Here is a 19612-nt window from a genome sequence, read left to right as displayed (position 1 = left end):
TAGCTTTACCCGTCTTGGAGAAAATCAAGTTTTCAAGGGGTATTTTTCTCTGTGTATATATGCATGGGGAGAGCTAAAAACAGTAAACTGTCATACTGAAAGAAAAAGTAATGCCAGAGCCAGAATTGTGATGCTGTTTTGTAGGGTGGATGGTACCATGCATACCCCCAGAGATTCACCCTCCTAGCTTTACCCCTGTTGAAGAAAATCAAGTTTTTAAGTGGGATGTTTCTCTATGCAGAATAGGCTAGAAATGCATAGGGAACCCTAAAACACTAAATGGTCATACTGAAAGAAGAAGTAATACCAAAGCTTGGATTGCAGTGCCCTTTTGTGGGGTGCATAGTACGCTGTGTACCTGCCTATCTTTATCCTTTTGGGGAAAATCAAGTTTTCAAGCGTTAGCTTTCCTCTATGTAGAATAGGCTTCTGGAAATCCATAGGGAAAGCTAACAACAGTAAAGAGTCATAGGGAAAGCAGAAGTAAAGCCAGAGCCATGATTGCAGTGTCCTTTTGTAGGGGTCATTGTACCCTGTGGAACTGTAGAGTTTCAGCCTCCTAGTTTTACCTCTGTTGGAAAACTCAGGTTTTCAAGGGGCATTTTTCTCTATGTTGAATAGAGTCAATTCAAAATAATCCATTAGTAGACAATGTTTCTAATAACACTAACCTTTGGAAACCATGTGGAGAAAATCCAAACAAAAGTCGGTGTTCTCTTGGAAGTTAAAACAATATTCCTATTAAATTTAATTTTACTTTACCTAGAAAATAAAAACTAAAAAACTAAAAAATAAAAAAGTAAAAAACAAGCTAATGTCATTAAAAAATGTTGTTTATCGATTTATGAAAACTTTATTTGAAGTTCTAGTAGGTGAGCATACAAAAGGAAGTGTACTTTACTTAAGTAACACACACATTGAGTTATATAGTGATTTCAACATAAGTGTGAAAATGCATTAGCAACTTGTTTTGGAAAAAAAAATCATACTGGACGGAAGCAAATAAGATAATTCTCGAGGCATAAAAATACGTCAGCTTTAACAACTTTAACAGCAAATGTCTCTATATAGGTACTGAACCTGGTCAAGTCCGAGAGTAGGGAGTGGGCGTGGGCATGAATAAAATGATGGGTGGAGAAGTAGTTGAGAGAGATAAGATGAATGGCTGCTTTGAAAAAAGCTAGTGAATTACGAGTGTGTGTGGAAATGGGGTTGTCTAAGGGAGGAGCTACGTAATGGAGCTTGTTGTCAGAACCAATGGGCTTTCGGGGTTTGGTCGAAAGGATGATGGTGAATGCAGGGGGTGGTTGTGAAATGGAGTTGTGTCTGGAAGTAAGGTACAATGGGCTAAGGGGGAGGCGTTATCAAGGCGTGACGTGCCATGATTGGTAAGGAGCAGAGGAAGAGGGGGGTGTTGAGTAGTGGGAGCAAGTGAGCCTGTAGTGAGGGAGTAACACGTTAAACACAGTTGATCAACAAGGGGATTAGGGTCATAGTGAGCAGACCTAAACCTATGTAATAGGTCTTACACTGTGAAAAATAAAGGATAATACAAAAAAGACAATCTGTGAGATGCACCACAGGGGAAACAATGGAAAAAATGATGATAAGGATTAGTGGAGTGGTCTATGGAAGATTAAAATGGGATGTGATGAATAGGCAGAGTCCAGTAAAGAACCATGTGGCAGTGGCCTAAGATGAGAATCAAGTGGCGGTGGATTTAGACGGGGGGAAAATTATAAGTGTTGAACTGGAACATGTGAGGGGATAGAAAGAGTGCGGTAATGTTCGGAACCAGAAAAAAATGAAGGAGTGTGATTGCGGTAAGAGTTTTAAAAATGTTAGTGGAAGCATAGGAGTGTATGCGGGTGAGTGTGGGTGTATGTGAGGCTGAGTCAGTGTGAATGTGAATTAGCATGGATGGGCCTTATATCCATAGTGTGTCGTGGGCTGAATGGGATCAGGAGAGCTGGTGGGAATTAAGAGCCATAAAGCTAAGGTGGCCAGGGTGAAAGCACATGTAGCCAAAGACTGCATAAAAAATAGGAGAAATGATCCCTTTGAAAGGGCTTTATAATGAGTCAATTATTTAACATAGTATAAATTTAAAGTATAGGTACTCGAATTATAGTAGCGTCTCCAAATATTCTTTGCAAAATCCTTATTAAAGTTTGCATTGGTGCATAAATAGAATGTGTGGAAAGAAAGTGCACATTTATTCTAAATCCTTTAATTAAATGAACCTTTGAAATCTAGTTTAAAAACCTAAAAAACAGTGAATATGGCTGAATGCGGGAAATATCCAGAAAACGCGGTGGGAGAAAGGTACAAAGGGATTAGACTATCAGTGGAGGGAAACTGTAAAATTTTATTGGAAAGGATTGAGATACTGAGTGGAATTTAAGAATGTGGCACGTTTGGTTTGGGGGGGATTGAATTTTTTTCTTTTATGGGGTTAATTTTACTGTCCAGATCATTGATGGCCTTGATCCTGTCATTCATTTGGTCCATGAGGCTTTTTATTCTATCCTGTTGTCCTTGGTTGTGGGTGATGAGTATATCCAGTAGTTGAAGTCCTGTCTCTTTTAGTGTTTTGTTCCATTCATTGATTACTGCGTCATGATGAATCAGCAGTAGAGTTTCTCGTGGATTTATAGACCTTTAGGAATTAGATTGTTATTTTTGCAAGCTATAAAATATGCATTATCCCATTGGAGAACTTTAAGGTCAGTGATATGTTCTTCGAGTTCGGAGAGCCAGATTAATTTGTCAGTCAGTTGTATATGGTTGTTGTCTGTGGAAGAGGGTACCCAGTTGAGATTGGGTTGAAGAATACGATCTTTTAGCGTATATATTTTCTTTAGTCCTGATGGTTTGTTTATCCAGTCTGTAACGTGGGTTGCTTTGTGCAGGTGGAGGACAAGATTCCCCGAATAACTAGAAATTAGGCACTCAGTGCAAGGAAAGCTGCTGTGGTAACCAGCATCTCCTGAACCCTAAATTCCAAGGTTAGCAAAGCACCTGGGTGCCATAAAACCCAATTCAAAATAATCTGTTATTAGAAAATGTTTCTAATAACACTAACCTTTGGAAACCGTGTGGACAAAATCCAAACAAAAGCTGGTGTTCCCTTGGAAGTTAAAACAATATTCTTATTAAATTTAATTTTAAACTGATAAGCACAGTGAAGCAGGAACCAAAACTGGAAAGTACCACAGCAAACAAACTTTATTTAAGCGCTTTCATCGACCTTAAGCCATTGACTTCATCAGAAACGATAAGCACATAGTATACAATGCTTAAATAGTCACCCCCATCACATGATCACATTTACAATTCCCATAGGCTCATATGAGAATGAACACTTGAAATAATCTATGCACCTATTAAATAAATAGATATCTTATCTAACACCATAAAACTCATACACATTAATACACATCATAATATACAAGATAAAAATTTTTTTTGCATAAATAGTATAATAAATATATATATATATAAGTAGATAGAAAGTTAAATATATAAATCGATGAATTCTTACTGCCTGTGTATGCATATGTTTATGTATTAAAAACATAACTAGCTATAAAAACATCAGTAAGTAAATTAATTGATATATATTATATTCTAAATATGGAATTCGGACCTTCATTTTAATATGCTTGTAATAGAAACTGTCTCACTGAGTCCTGGTGAAACTGTGGCATTGCACCTAAGCTGCCATAGTAACTCTCTATATTCCAAAAACATCTCTTTTGCCCCCCCCCCCCACCGTCCTTGTTAACTATTTGCTCCAACCCAGCAAATTTAAAGGAATGGCCACTACATTCAAAAATATGCCTGGCTAAGGCATTGTTTAAATTGCCTCTACGTATATCATAAACATGCTAATAAATATGCTTATTTAGGGCATTCTTAGTTTTTCCTATATAAAACTGTCCATATTCCTGACAGATCGCTATATACACCAAACATTTACTGAGACAATTAAGGTTTTTTTGTCTCAGCTTTACTACTCCATAACCCATAATTTGGATGTTATCATTTTCCAATATATAACCACATTGTGAACATCACCCACATTTTCTCATCCAACCCAGACTCTTATTGGGAGTACTCCTCTCCAATAAATTCTTAATACTGGAGTTCTTTTTATATATAACTAGTGGTTTTTCACCCACCTTCTCTCTGTGTTCCAGTTTATTCATCAGAATACACCAATTGTTGTTAATTACTTCTCTTATGTCATAAAATAGGGGACTAAAAGTTAACATCATGGCCCCTGAAAACACATCTCCCTTTTTAACTACCGTGTTAGTGTTTAATACTCTCTCAATATGCTTATTGGGGTCATCTGCATTTTCCCCTAACAATGGTATAAAATGCCCTTCCATTCTTTTGTTTATCACTTCCTGCAATATAGGCTCAATAAAATCATGGGGATACCCTCTTCTTAACAAAATTTCCCTAAGTTTCTTTATTTATTCAATGAAAGCTTCCATTTCACTCACCATCCTAGCTAACCTCACACCCTGCCCCCTCACCAAAGATCTTTTTTGGTGTGAAGGGTGACAACTGTCAAAATGCATGAGAGTGTTGGAGTAAGTGGGTTTTCTATACAATGTTGAACTGAAACACTTATTATTCCTTACTTATTGTTGTATCCAAACAATGGGTAGTGTCCACAGTAAATGATAGAAAAGTTATGCTAACATTCAAATATTCAAAAAAAACTGTCACGTAACTCATGTGTACCATCCCAAAATATTACAATATCATCCAAGAAACATCCATAGAATTTGCAATACTTAAACAACTCATTTTCCATTGGCTTAACACAATGTTAGCAAATGGGGGAGCACATGCCGCCCCCACTGCAACTCCAGTCTTTTGCTTAAAAAATTGATTATCAAACACAATAAAGTTGTTTTTAGAATCAAATCCATCAATGTTCTAAACATTAAAATCCTTGGGTGACAAAAAGTGTATTAGAACATGAATAGTCATAAAATCAACTAATCCCTATATCATGGGGAATGACGGTGAAAAGATCTTTGATGTCAATGGTTGCAAAAATCAAATTATCACTATATAAATTCCTATTTATTTTGCTTAAACAGCCCCATGAATCCTTCAAAACATGCTGTTGTTTATCTAAGACATTTTTGAGGTGAAAATCAACAAATTTTGCCAAATTGAAGGTCTTAGATTCCTTAGCATCTACTATGGGACTCGGGGGGGGGGGGGTCAACGATATTCTTGTGGATTTTGGAGATTCCGAATATTGTCAGTATCCTTGGTGTGCTCTGTTGGAGAAAATTGTGTTCACTAATCATGATTTGTCCATCAATTAATAAATCATTTAATGTGATGTCAACATTCCTATAAGCTATGTTAACTCATTTATAGATGTTTCATCATAACTATCACTGTACAAATGTAGCAACATTTTCTCAACATAAACATGTTGCTCCATGAACACAATGCCCCCTCCCCTGGTTTCATAACCCTAATGTTCTTGTTATTAATTATATGCTCAAGTAATTTGTTTTCTTCATCAGATAGGTTAGGTATAAACTCTTTTCTTTTACTTTTCACAATTTTCCTAATTGGACTACTACACAAATTCTCAAAAACATGCAATATGGGGTGCAAGGCAGGGTTAAATGTGCTTGATTTTTTACATTGTGCTTCCGGTACATAAACTTGATCATTATCAAAATAGAACTTGAAGTTCAACTTCCTAACAAAGGTTTTTAACTCCAATAACATATTCTCCACCAACGGTACTTTGGTTGGAACATAATTCAAGCCTTTTTGAAAAAACTTGGCCCATTTTGTGTCAACATTCACTTCACTAAGATTAAATATCTTGACGTCACCATATACATTGCTTATAATATCGATTGACACTTGTGTGTTATTATCAATTACCATCTGTTGGGTGCTCCCCTCCCCCATTCCCTGTAAGGACGACCTGTGTTGGGATATGAATTCATGTAGTTCCCATAATTGTCTGTCTCCCTGTTGTAATTGTTCTGCCTCCTCTGATTCTGGAGGCATTCCGACCTCCTCAATGGTACTTCTAAAGGGACTGCCTGGGTATCAGTAGAATCATTTTCATGTACTGCATTTAGGTCATCATTATTGTCATCAAAAACATTAGCCTCATCACCCATATTATATGCTCTCATATTGTCATTAGTAGGTAGCGGGGATGCCTTGTCTACTTCATATTCCCTTCTGTCCCTTTCAAGCTTTTTACTTTTTTTAATAATTAAATCATCAACTGTTTTGTCAGTGTTCACAAATATAGCCCTACATTTATCAACTTTCAAAGGGAAACACAAATCATTTTTCAATATTTCGTTACATTCATCAACTTTGATTTTTAAGGTATTCATTTTTTTCTCATTGTCCTTCATTAATAATTCCAAAAGTTCACAGCCATGCCTGTTAAACATAGCTACTAATTCCCTATGAAAGTCAGAACCCTGCACAGTACCTGTGGGGAATTTCCAAGTATGCAGCCCCCTTTGGTACATGATCCCTATGAAGGCACTCTCTGAGATAATTAATTTTGACTTGTAACTTCCTAGATTTGAATAATTCCCTCTCAAAGTTGTTCAATTGTTCATCAACTGTCCCAAAACTATTGGTGTGAGCAGAATCCCTAAATTCACAATGAGTGCCTTTTTTTAACCACTCAGATAGTGAAAAAGACATCAACTCTGTTCCTGCTTGAGGAAAGCTGTCAGCACCGCCCCTTGTAGCTTGTTGACCAATCACGATGTGCATAGACTGTGTAGAGGCGGGAATAAGGCTCCCCTGCCCTGGGGAGATCAAAGAGTCTTGCGTTTCCATTACTCTACTTGCGTTTACATTACTAGATCCAAAAGTTGTGGGTAAGGAACTCAGATTCTTACCCAAATCAGTGATTTGTTCAGAAAGCACCTGAATAAGTGCTGCTAGGCTCCCAATAGACTTATTAAACTCAAGTAAGGAACTGGCTGTAGTGTTCTCCATACTGGCACCTATTTCCATAATGATACAGACCAAATGAAATACACAAACTCCAAACTGATAAGCACAGTGAAGCAGGAACCAAAACTAGAAAGTACCACAGCAAATAAACTTTATTTAAGTGCTTTCATTGGCCTTAAGCCATTGACTTCATCAGAAACAATAAGCACATAGTATACAATGCTTAGTCATCCCCCCATCACATGATCACATTTGCAATTCCCATAGGCTCATATGAGAATGAAAACTTGAAATAATCTATGCACCTATTAAATAAATATATATCTTATACATATAAAATGCTCAGTGCTTTGGACTCAGTCGGCTGCATCCTAAAACCGTGGTACTAGACCCTTTGACCTGCCCTCGTACTGAAAGGCTTGCAGCGTGAAAAGGACAGCCCCAGCGGCAGTCTACCTGAACTATCTCCTGTCCTGTCCCATGGACCTGGAAAACCTGATAAGGTACTAGGCCCCTTGATCTGCCCTCGTATTGAAAGGCTTGCGGCATGAAAAGGACAGCCCCAGCGGCAGTGTACCTGAACTATCTCCTGCCCTGTCCCATGGACCTGGAAAACCTGATAAGGTTCTCACAATACAATTTTGCCTGTATGTATTTAAAACTGCTAGTCAAACTGGGTCTATAGCATTCCACAGCACCCCAGCAAATTAGACTCTAATTCTACCTCTGCTTCTCCTAAACTCAGTAAGCTAGTTCAAAAGCAGCTAAAATTTTCAGTGTTTTTAACTAAGTGGTCAAAAGTGAACAACATACTAACAGCCTAATTAACCCTAACATAAGGCTTGCCTTCAGAAAATTGAAATAAGGAATTTATGGTAAAAAGAAAATTGAAATAAGGAATCTATGATAAAAAGGATATTGGAAAAGGAAATCTGGAAAAAGTGTAGCATATATAGCATTATACTGTACTTACCAAAGGAATACTAGATCATAGGAATCTCATGGTTGGGATTAGCCCTGCTCCACTTGCCCTCACTGCACTCGGGCTCGCTCCACACCCCACCCTGCCCCCTAATGTCACCCGCCCCTACTACTGCTAGATTTAAGCCCAATAAACCACTCCCCTCCCATCCAAAACCTTTCCCAAACAGCTTCAACTTCTAATCCCCTCCCCTTCCTTTTGCTCATCCTCTGGATTCCCAACCCATACTCCATAGCCAAGTCCAACACTAACTATTCAGAATGAGACTCACTATGTTCCTCTCAGCAATACTGCTTGCACTTTATCTCCTCACCATCTATGAAAATTAACCTTACCTTGGCTTTCACTACCCACGAAACCAAACTAACACAGTTCCTACCTCAAATAAAGCAGATCAACCCTTAGCTTACTTCAAACCTGTCCTTTCCACATGTAACAACCACCAACTAACTAGACCATGGTCCATCTCCCCCAAAACCAGATACTATAATAAAATAATTAGTAAAGCCCTGAAAATAATAATAACTGTCCGACTCTGTCTGATAAGGGATGGTGACATTCACCCTAATCCAGGACCTGCCATTCCCACAAGCCCTCCACCCAACACTGTCAACAATTTCTGACCAAATGTTAGGTCCACAAACTCTCTCCTGACTTGTCATTTAAACATCAGGAGTATTAACAATAAGGTCCACAGCCTTCATGCCCTCTTGGTAGTCTACTCACCTGATGTACTTTGTCTTTCAGAAACCTGGTTGAAACCAGGAACTAAAGACACTGAAGTTATTCCACCAGGGTATAACATACTCCGCCTAGACCGTGTCACTAGGAAAGGTGGAGGCTTAGCAATTCTGTTTAAAAACACACTAGATATCATCCTTGCTCCACAACAGCCCCCCCCCCCAATTCAGTAATGTAGAAGCACTCCTCTGCAAACTACAGCTTAACAAAATCAAATCCCTATATATCGCCTGCATTTACATCCCTTGAGCGGACAACACTAATACCTTAGAAGACTTCCTACAATGGCTTTCATACACCTATCCCCATGAAACCATGGTGTTAGGGGACATTAACATTGACTGGAACAATTGTTCCTCCGAATCCCCTACCACCCACGTAAATATTTATGGCTATACCCAACTCATATCCTCACCCACTAGTATAAATAATCCCAACTACAAAGGTAGTATCCTGGACTGGATACTTGTCAACAACCACCTAGACCTGTATAACGTAGGTACCCTCCCAGATGACCTAAGTGACCATCTACTCACTTACATCATTAAACATAAAGTAAATAACCACCACCAAATTCTCTATAAAACTATCAGATCCCACAAGAACTTTAACCTTGTCGCCTTTCAGAATAAACTCAAAGCATGCAATTGGGCCATCCTAAAAAATCTTCCACTGGATGATGCTGTTGCCTATTTTAATTCCAAATTCCTCACCATCCTAGACTGCCATGCTCCTATCCGCATCCTCCTCACCAAATTCAAGACAGCCCCCTGGCTCACGAAGGTAACCAGAACTAAAATTTTGGCTAGAAACAAAGCATGGGATAAATGGCTTACCTCTAAAGACCCACTTGACCATATTAAATTTAAACAGTGAATGATGCCAAGAAAGCTACATTATTAGACAAAAAAAACTACTACCAACACATTCAGAATAAACATCAAACAAACCTCAAAAATTTTGGGCAGGCATTAACAAACCGCTCCACCCTGGCCAAACCACCACTCCCACCCCATCAGTTTCTAACCTAAAACCTCCAGAGGAAACTCTTAATATCCTTAACAACTTCTTTACCAAGACCGTCCAGTCACTAGCTAGCCAGCTACCCCCCCATCAACCCATCGCAGAATGCCTCCCCAACCACCACCCAACCACCTTTTAACTTCCAGCCTGTATCCACATCTACCATCAAATCCCTACTTACCAAGCTAAAGCCCACTACCCTAGCAGCTGATCTCCTCTGACCTGATTACCTACAGAAAAGTGCAGAGGCCATTGCATACCCCATTTTGATTATCATAAACCACACCTTGTCTGAAACTTATTGCCCCTCTCTCTGGAAGGTCTCCCATGTCATACCCCTTCATAAGGGAGGTAACTCAGTAGACCTCTCTAACTACAGGCCAATAGCCATACTATCACCACTGGCAAAAATAATGGAAACATGCGTCCATAACCAATTAACCCACTACCTCACCCAAAATAAACTCCTGGCCAACTCTTAGCATGGCTTTAGGCCTCATCATAGCACCACTTCAGCCCTCCTTTCCTTCTCTAACTCTATTAACATTAATCGAAACAATAACAAACTAACCTCAGCTCTCTTCCTAGATCTCTCTAAGGCCTTTGACATGGTCAGTCACCAGCTACTTACCTATACCCTGAAGCACCTGTCACTTAACTGTGGCCCTATTAAATGGTTCCAATCCTATCAATGACTAAGAGACAACAAGTAGTATTATGGAAAAATACCCTATCAACCCAGCTACCTATTACTTTAGGAGTACCCCAAGGGTCCATATTAGGACCCCTACTCTTCTCAATCTTCATCAATGACCTACCCACTATCACCCCCAAGGCCACCTGCATTCAATATACAGATGACTCTACACTAATCTGCACAGCGTCCTCCTTAACTGAGCTCAAGATCCTAACCCAGAATACTTTCAGTGAGGTAGAAAAATGGTTTGCTGACTGTCAGCTTCTCTTAAACCCCAACAAAACCAAGCTCCTAATCTTTTCCCCCACTAGTAAAACCTCTTTGCCATTTTTTACTTTAACTTCCAACAACAGCACTACTATCTCCCCAGATACTCACACAAAACTCCTGGGGATCACAGTTGACAATACCCTAAAATATGTCACCCATGTCAATCAAACAATCAAATCTGTCCACAAACAACTGGGCTCCCTCTATAGGATCAAATCTTTCCTCACCCCATTAGCAAGAACTACTATTGCCCAATCCCACTTACTATCCACCCTACTCTACGTCTCCCCTCTTTACACTAACTTGAATAAAGCCTCTCTCACCAAACTTGCTAGCTGTTATAACCAAGTTGCCAGATTTCGCCTCAGGTACACCCTCTAGGACCCACCATTGTATCAACCTAACTCAGCTATGATGGCTTGAATGGCCTAGTCTTGTCCAATATAACAACTCATTATAGCCCACAAGGTTTTATACCAACCTGAATGCACACCTGCATTAAATGAGATCATTAAACCATATAGCAACCTGAGGTCCCTGCGCTCTGCTGACAAACTGCTAGTGCAAATGACTAAGAGCAAAAATGTGGCAGGGGACTCACTATTTGATAACTCAGTAGGTAAAACCTGGAACACACTACCTGCCATACTCACTCTCCAACCCTCCCTAACCCTGTTCAACAAAAGCCTCAAACACTACCTCCAATCGCAATGGCACTGACCCTGCTTAAACCCTGACTAACTACTACCTGCGGTTTGTGGAAACCCTGTCTAATCATATGCTGATAAGAGTCCGTACTCTTAAGGGACCTAGTCCTTATATGAATGCCTTAAATATTGTAACCTTAGCAAAGTCAAACTTGTTGTCTGTACGACTGCACCTTACTGATGAATGTATTTTATATATATGTACATTTGTGCCTTACTGATTAATGTATTTTACATGTATTTCCAAATGCCTCTAGTGTCCTTATGTAACTGTACTTTTAAAACTGGAGCTTTTCTCCCTGGGCCTCTGCTGAAAATCGACATATACCCAGTCAGACTTTCCCAGTAAACAAATGTAAAATAAAAATAAATAAATAAATCTTATCTAACACCATAAAAATCATACACATTAATACACATCATAATATACAAAGTAAAAATAATTTTTGCATGAATAGTATAATAAATATTATATATATATATATATATATATGTATATATATATATAAATAGATAGATAAATATATAAAGCGATGAATTCCTACTGCCTGTGTATGCATGTGTTTAAGTATTAAATACATAACTAGCTAAAAAACATCAGTAAGTAAATTAATTGATATATATTATATTCTAAATATAGAATTCGGAAATCACTGATTTGGGTAAGAATCTGAGTTCCTTACCCACAACTTCTTTGAAAGAAGGCTGGATGATGTGGAGATAGTGAATCAGGAAGTGCAATGGATTAGCAAGGCGGAAGTAAAGATAGCTGTGAAGAGGTTGAAGAATGGAAAGGCTGTTGGTCCAGATGACATACCTGTAGAAGCTTGGAGGTGTTTAGGAGAAATGGCAGTGGAATTTTTAACCAGATTGTTTAATGAAATCTTGGAAAGTGAGAGGATGCCAGAGGAGTGGAGAAAAAAGTGTTTAGGTACCGATTTTTAAGAATAAGGGTGCTGTGCAGAGCTGTAGTAACTACAGAGGGATAAAACTGATCAGTCACAGCATGAAATTATGGGAAAGGGTAGTGGAAGCTAGGTTAAGAAGGGAGGTAATAATTAGTGATCAGCAGTATGGTTTCATGCCAAGAAAGAGCACTACAGATGCAATGTTTGTTCTGAGAGTGTTGATGGAGAAGTACAGAGAAGGTCAGAAGGAGTTGCATTCTGTCTTTGTGGACTTAGAGAAAGCATATGACAGGGTGCCTAGAGAGGAGTTGTGGTATTGTACGAGGGAGTCGGGAGTGGCAGAGAAGTATGTAAGAGTGGTACAGGATATGTACAAGGGTAGTGTGACAGCAGTGAGATCTGCAGTGGGAGTTACAGATGCATTTAAGGTGTAGGTGGGATTACATCAAGGATCAGCTTTGAGCCCTTTCTTATTTGCACTGGTGATAGACAGGTTGACAGACGAGATCAGACAGGAGTCCCCAAAGACTATGATATTTGCAGATGACATTGTGATATGTAGTAAGTGTAGGGAACAAGTTGGGAGACCCTGGATAGGTAGAGATATGCTCTAGAGTGGAGAGGAATGAAGATCAGATGGAATATATGTGCGTGAATGAAAGGGAGGATAGAGGAATGGTGAGGATGCAGGGAGTAGAGTTGGCGAAGGTGGATGAGTTTAAATACTTGGGATCAACAGTTCAGAGTAATGGCGAGTGTGGAAGAGAGGTGAAAAAGAGAGTACAGGCAGGGTGGAGTGGGTGGAGAAGAGTGTCAGGAGTGATTTGTGACAGACGAGTACCAGTAAGAGTGAAAGGGAAGGTTTACAAAAGGGTAGTAAGACCAGCTATGTTATATGGGTTGGAGACAGCGGCACTGACAAAAAGGCAGGAGTCAGAGCTGGATGTGGCAGAGTTTAAGATGTTAAGATTTGCACTGGGTGTGACGAGGGTAGACAGGATTAGGAATAAGTATATTAGAGGGTCAGCCCAGGTTGGATAGTTTGGCGACAAAGCCAGAGAGGCAAGATTGCATTGGTTTGGACATGTGCTGAGGAGGGATGCTGGGTATATTGGGAAAAGGATGCTAAGGATGAAGCTGCCAGGTAAGAGGAAAAGAGGAAGGCCTAAGATAAGGTTTATGGATGTGGTTAGAGAGGACATGCAGGTGGTTGGTGTGACAGAGCAAGATGCAGAGGACAGGAAGAAATGGAAACAGGTGATCCGCTGTGGCGACCCCTAATCAGGAAAAGCCGAAAGAAGAAGAAGAATGTAAATGCAAGTAGAGTAACGGAAACGCAAGACTCTCTGATCCCCCCAGGGCAGGGGGGCCCTATTCCCACCTCTACACACTCTATACGCATCGTGATTGGTCAGCAAGCTACAAGGAGCGGTGCTGACAGCTTGCCTCAAGCAGGAACAGAGTTGGGGTCCTTTTCACTATCCGAGTAGTTAAAAGAAGGCGCTCATTGTGAATTTAAGGATTCTGCTCACACCAACAGTTTTGGGACAGTCAATGAACAATTGAACAACTTTGAGAGGGAATTATTCAAATCTAGGAAGTTACAAGTCAAAAATAATTATCTCAGAGAGTGCCTTCATAGGGAGCATGTACCGAAGGGGCTGCGAACTTGGAAATTCCCCACAGGTACTGTGCAGGGCTTTGACTTTCACAGGGAATTAGTAGCTATGTTTAACAGGCATGGCTGTGAACGTTTGGAATTATTAATGAAGGACAATGAGAAAAAAATGAATACGTTAAAAATCAAAGTTGATGAATGTAATGAAATGTTGAAAAATGATTTGTGTTTCCCTTTGAAAGTTGATAAATATAGGGTTATATTTGTGAACATTGACAAAACAGTTGATTTAATTATTAAAAAAAGTAAGAAGCTTGATAGGGACAGAAGGGAATATGAAGCAGACAAGGCATACCCGCTACCTACTAATAATAATATGAGACCCAATCCTCCAAAGGCAGACATCCTGTCTGGTGGACCCCAGCCATAAACAAACTATACAATAGAAGGAGGAAGTTACTACATGATAGAGCAAAATCCCAAAAAGGGAAGGCATCTCTGATCAGTGTTAGCAAAAAACTACGAGCACTCATAAAATCATCTAAGGCCAGCTTCGAGAGGAAAAATTGCACAGGACACTAAGGATAATCACAAGCCTTTCTTTAGTTATGTTAGGAACCTGGGTGGGAATTCCCAGATATGCTCAGAATTGGTCCAAAATGACAAAAAATACACCAAACCCACAGACATTGCCAACATCCTAGCTGACAGATTCAGTGCAAACTCCCCCCCCCCACCAAAAGGGCAAATATCTATCCCAGCAGAGTGCTGCACCCCTGACATCTCAGATGCTCAGGTAAGAGCCGCCCTCTCCAAAGCAAAAAACACAGCATCAATGGGACCAGATGGTGTCCCGGGCTGCATCCTACATGAACTCCAAGAAGAGCTAAACCCAAACATAAAACTACTGTTCAATCTCAGCCTTACCACAGGATATGTACCCAAAGAGTGGCGTACAGCAACAGTGGTCCCTCTCCACAAAGGTGGTGCCTCAACGGATCCTGGAAACTATTGCCCCATAAGCCTGACTAGCTTGGTCTGCAAAGCTATGGAAAGGATCATCATGGACCTCATAAAAAAAGATATTGGGGACCTACAGACACTGGAACCTACCCAGTTCGGCTTTGTTAAGGGCAGATCCTGCCTCTTAAACCTGGTCGATTTCTTTGAAACAGTTACCAAGGCCATTGACGAGGGGAAGGTGGTCCACACAGCCTACCTGGACCTTGCAAAAGCCTCAGGCATTATAGATAAGCTCGGGCATTATAGATAAGCTCACCAGCTTAAATATAAACCCCTATGTCACTAGATGGGTTGCAAACTGGCTCAAGGACAGAACCCACATGGTTAGAATTGCTGGAGCCATGTCAGACTCCAAACCAGTTACAAGTGGCGTCCCACAAGGCTCAGTCCTGGGACCTCTCCTGTTCGGTATATATTTCTCAGAGGTACAGGCCAACACGGAAGGACTGTGGCTGACCAAGTTCGCAGATGACTGCAAACTGGGTGCTATAATCGACTCTCCAGCTGACACAAGCATCCTCCAAAAGGGCCTCATAGAAACAGACAACTGGTGCCAGAGCCATGGCCTCAAGCTAAATGCCAAGAAGTGTATAGTCATCCCCTTTGGCAAAAACAAAGTGCCCACAAATTACCACATAGGTGGTAATCCATTAAGTACGGAAGAAGAAATTAGGGACCTGGGGACCCAAGTTGATAGCAATCTCTCATTTGACAACCACGTGGCCAAAGTGGTTAGAAAAACATTTTATATAGCCCACCTAATCATGAAGGGATTCACATCTAGATCAGGGGAGGTCATCGTGCCTCTTTACTCATCCCTCATCAGGCCCATAATTGAGTACAATGCCCCTTTGCGATGTACCTTACCAGACACCTGCAGCAACTGGAAAGACCCCAAAAGTACCTCACCAAGAGGGTCAAAGGGCTGAAACAGATGCCATATGCTGCCCGGTTAAAGAAACTCCAGCTCTACTCAGTGGCATACCGCCTGCTCAGAGGCGATCTGTGCCTGACGTATAAAGCCATGTCCAACCCGGAATTAATGGACATGCTGCACCTCAGAAAATCCAAATCCCATCGAGCTACGCGCTCGAGAGACTTGAACCTCAGCACTGAAATAAATAGGACATGCTGGAGGGACAGATTCATAACCCAGAGGCTCCCTTCACTCTGGAATAAAATCCCAGTCCAGGTTAGGCAGAGTCCCTCATTGACTCTCTTCAAGAGGAATCTTGATGAGTGGATGGAAGATAGTAGGTTTACCCCGGGTATCACTTCTGTGTCACTGTTAGACAAAGGCACAGTATACTAACCTCGAAAAAGGGCATAGCAAAATTAATTTAAAATGGGTGGCAAAAGCCAAACACACTCTGGCTAGGCTTATAAATGCCCTAGGGCAGATAGCCTAGTATGAACCTATGAACCTATGAGAGCATATAATATGGGTGATGAGGCTAATGTTTTTGATGACAATAATGATGGCTTAAATGCAGTACATGAAAATTATTCTACTGATACCCAGGCAGTCCCTTTAGAAGTACCATTGAGGAGGTCGGAACGCCTCCAGAATCAGAGGAGGCAGAACAATTACAACAGGGAGACAGACAATTATGGGGACTACATGAATTCATATCCCAACAGGGGCAGTCCTTACAGGGGACAAGGGAGGGGAGCACCCAACAGATGGTAATTGATAATAACACACAAGTGTCAATAGCTATTATAAGCAATGTATATGGTTACTTCAAGATATTTAATCTTAGTGAAGTGAATGTTGACACAAAATGGGCTGTGTTTTTTCAAAAAAGCTTGAATTATGTTCCAACCAAAGTACCGTTGGTGGAGAATATGTTATTGGAGTTAAAAACCTTTGTTAGGAAGTTGAACTTCAAGTTCTATTTTGATAATGATCAAGTTAATGTACCAGAAGCACAATGTAAAAAATCAAGCACATTTAACCCTCCCTTGCACCCCATATTATATGTTTTTGAGAATTTGTGTAGTAGTCAAATTAGGAAAATTGTGAAAAGTAAAAGAAAAGAGTTTATACCTAACCTATCTGATGAAGAAAACAAATTACTTGAGCATATAATTAATAACAAGAACATTAGGGTTATGAAACCAGACAAGGGAGGGGGCATTGTGATCATGGATCAACATGTTTATGTCAAGAAAATGTTGCTACATTTGTACAGTGATAGCTACGATGAAACATCTATAAATGAGTTAAACATAGCTTATAGGAATGTTGACGACACATTAAATGATTTATTAATTGATGGACAAATCACAATTAGTGAACACAATTTTCTCCAGAGTACACCGCTGATACCTATAATATTTGGAATCCCCAAAATCCACAAGAATATCTTAGACCCCCCCCCCCCGAGACCCATAACATTTGTTGATTTAGATAAACAGCATGTTTTGAAGGATTCATGGGACTGTTTAAGCAAAATCAATAGGAATTTATATAGTGATAATTTGATTTTTGCAACCATTGACATCAAAGATCTTTTTCACCATCATTCCCCATGATATAGGGATTAGTTGATTTTATGACTATTTATGTTCTAACACACTTTTTTGTCACCCACGGATTTTAATGTTTAGAACATTGATGGATTTGATTATAAAAACAACTTTACTGTGTTTGATAATCAATTTTTAAGCAAAAGACTGGAGTTGGAATGGGAGCGGCATGTGCTCCCCTGTTTGCTAACATTGTGTTAACCCAATGGGAAACAATGCATGTTTTCAGTACTGAGTTGGTTAAGTACTGCAAATTCTATGGACGTTTCTTGGATGACATTTTAATATTTTGGGATGGTACACAAGTTACCTGACAGTTTTTTGAATATTTGAATGTTAGCACAACTTTTCTATCATTTACTATGGAGACTGCCATGGATACTACCCATTTTTTGGATTTAACAATAAGTGAGGATAAAAATAATAAGTGTTTTAGTTCGACATTGTATAGAAAACCCACTTACTCCAACACTCTCCTGCATTTTGAAAGTTGTCACCCTTCACACCAAAAAAGTTCTTTGGTGAAGGGGCAGGGTGTGAGGTTAGCTAGGATGGTGAGTGAAGTGGAAGCTTTCATTGAAAAAATAAAGAAACTTAGGGAAATGCTGTTAAGAAGAGGGTATCCCCATGATTTTATTGAGCCTATATTATAGGAAGTGACAAACAAAAGAATGGAAGGGCATTTTATACCATTGTTAGGGACAAATACAAATGACCCCAATAGGCATATTGAGAGAGTATTAAACACAAACATGGTAGTTAAAAAAGGAGTTGTGTTTTCAGGGGCCATGATGTTAACTTTTAGTTCCCTATTTGATATAAAAGATGTCATTAGCAACAATTGATGTATTTTGACGAACAAACTGGAACACAGAGAGAAGGTGGGTGAAAAACCACTAGTTATATATAAAAGGAACTCCAATATTAAGAATTTATCAAAAAGGAGTACTCCCAATAGGAGTCTGGGTTGGATGAGAAAATGTGGGTGATGTTCACAATGTGGTTATATATTGGAAAATGATAGCATCCACATTATGGGTTATGGAGTAGTAAAGTTGAGACAAAAACTTAATTGTCTCAGTAAATGTTTGGTGTATATAGCAATCTGTCAGGAATGTGGAAAGTTTTATATAGAAAAAACTAAGAATGCCCTAAACAAGCGTATTTATCAGCATGTTTATGATATACGCCAAGGCAATTTAAATAATGCCTTAGCCAGGCATATTTTGAATGTAGTGGCCATTTCTTTAAATTTGCTGGGTTGGAGCAAATAGTTAACAAGGACAGTAGGGGGATGCCAGAAGAGATATTTTTGGAATATACAGAGTTACTATGGCAGCTTAGGTGCAATGCCACAGTTTTACTAGGACTCAGTGAGACAGTTTCTATTGCAAGTTTATTAAAATTAAGGTCTGAATTTCATATTTAGAATATAATATATATCAATTAATTTACTTACTGATGTTTTTTAGCTAGTTATGTTTTTAATACATAAACACATGCATACACAGGCAGTAGAAATTAATTGATTTATATATCTATTTTATATATATATATATATATATATATATATATATATATATATATATATATATATATAATATTTATTATACTATTCATTCAAAAAAAATATCTTGTATATTATGATGTGTATTAATGTGTATGATTTTAATGGTGTTAGATAAGATATATAGTTATTTAATAGGTGCATAGATTATTTCAAGTTTTCATTCTCATATGAGCCTATGGGAACTGCAATTGTGATCATGTGATGGGGCGACTATTTAAGCATTGTATACTATGTGCTTATTGTTTCTGATAAAGTCAATGGCTTAAGGCCGATGAAAGCGTTTAAATAAAGTTTGTTTGCTGTGGTACTTTCCAGTTTTGGTTCTTGCTTCACTGTGCTTATAAATTTAATTTTACTTTTCCTATAAAATAAAAAATAAAAAATAAAAAAAATAAAAAACAGGCTGATGTCAGTAAAAATGTAATTTATCAATTTTTGAAAACTTTACTCAAAGTTCCGGTAGGTGAGCACACAAAAGAAAACGTACTTTATTAACTTAAAGATCATGCACTTTGAGTTATATAGTGATTTCAAGATAAGTGTGAAAATGCATT

Source organism: Protopterus annectens, chromosome 7.part0 (assembly GCF_019279795.1).
Source record: "Protopterus annectens isolate FY-2018-M chromosome 7.part0, PAN1.0, whole genome shotgun sequence".
NCBI classification, from domain to species: domain Eukaryota; kingdom Metazoa; phylum Chordata; order Ceratodontiformes; family Protopteridae; genus Protopterus; species Protopterus annectens.
The sequence above is the reverse complement of the archived record's forward strand: the minus strand, read 5'-3'. Positions refer to the sequence as shown.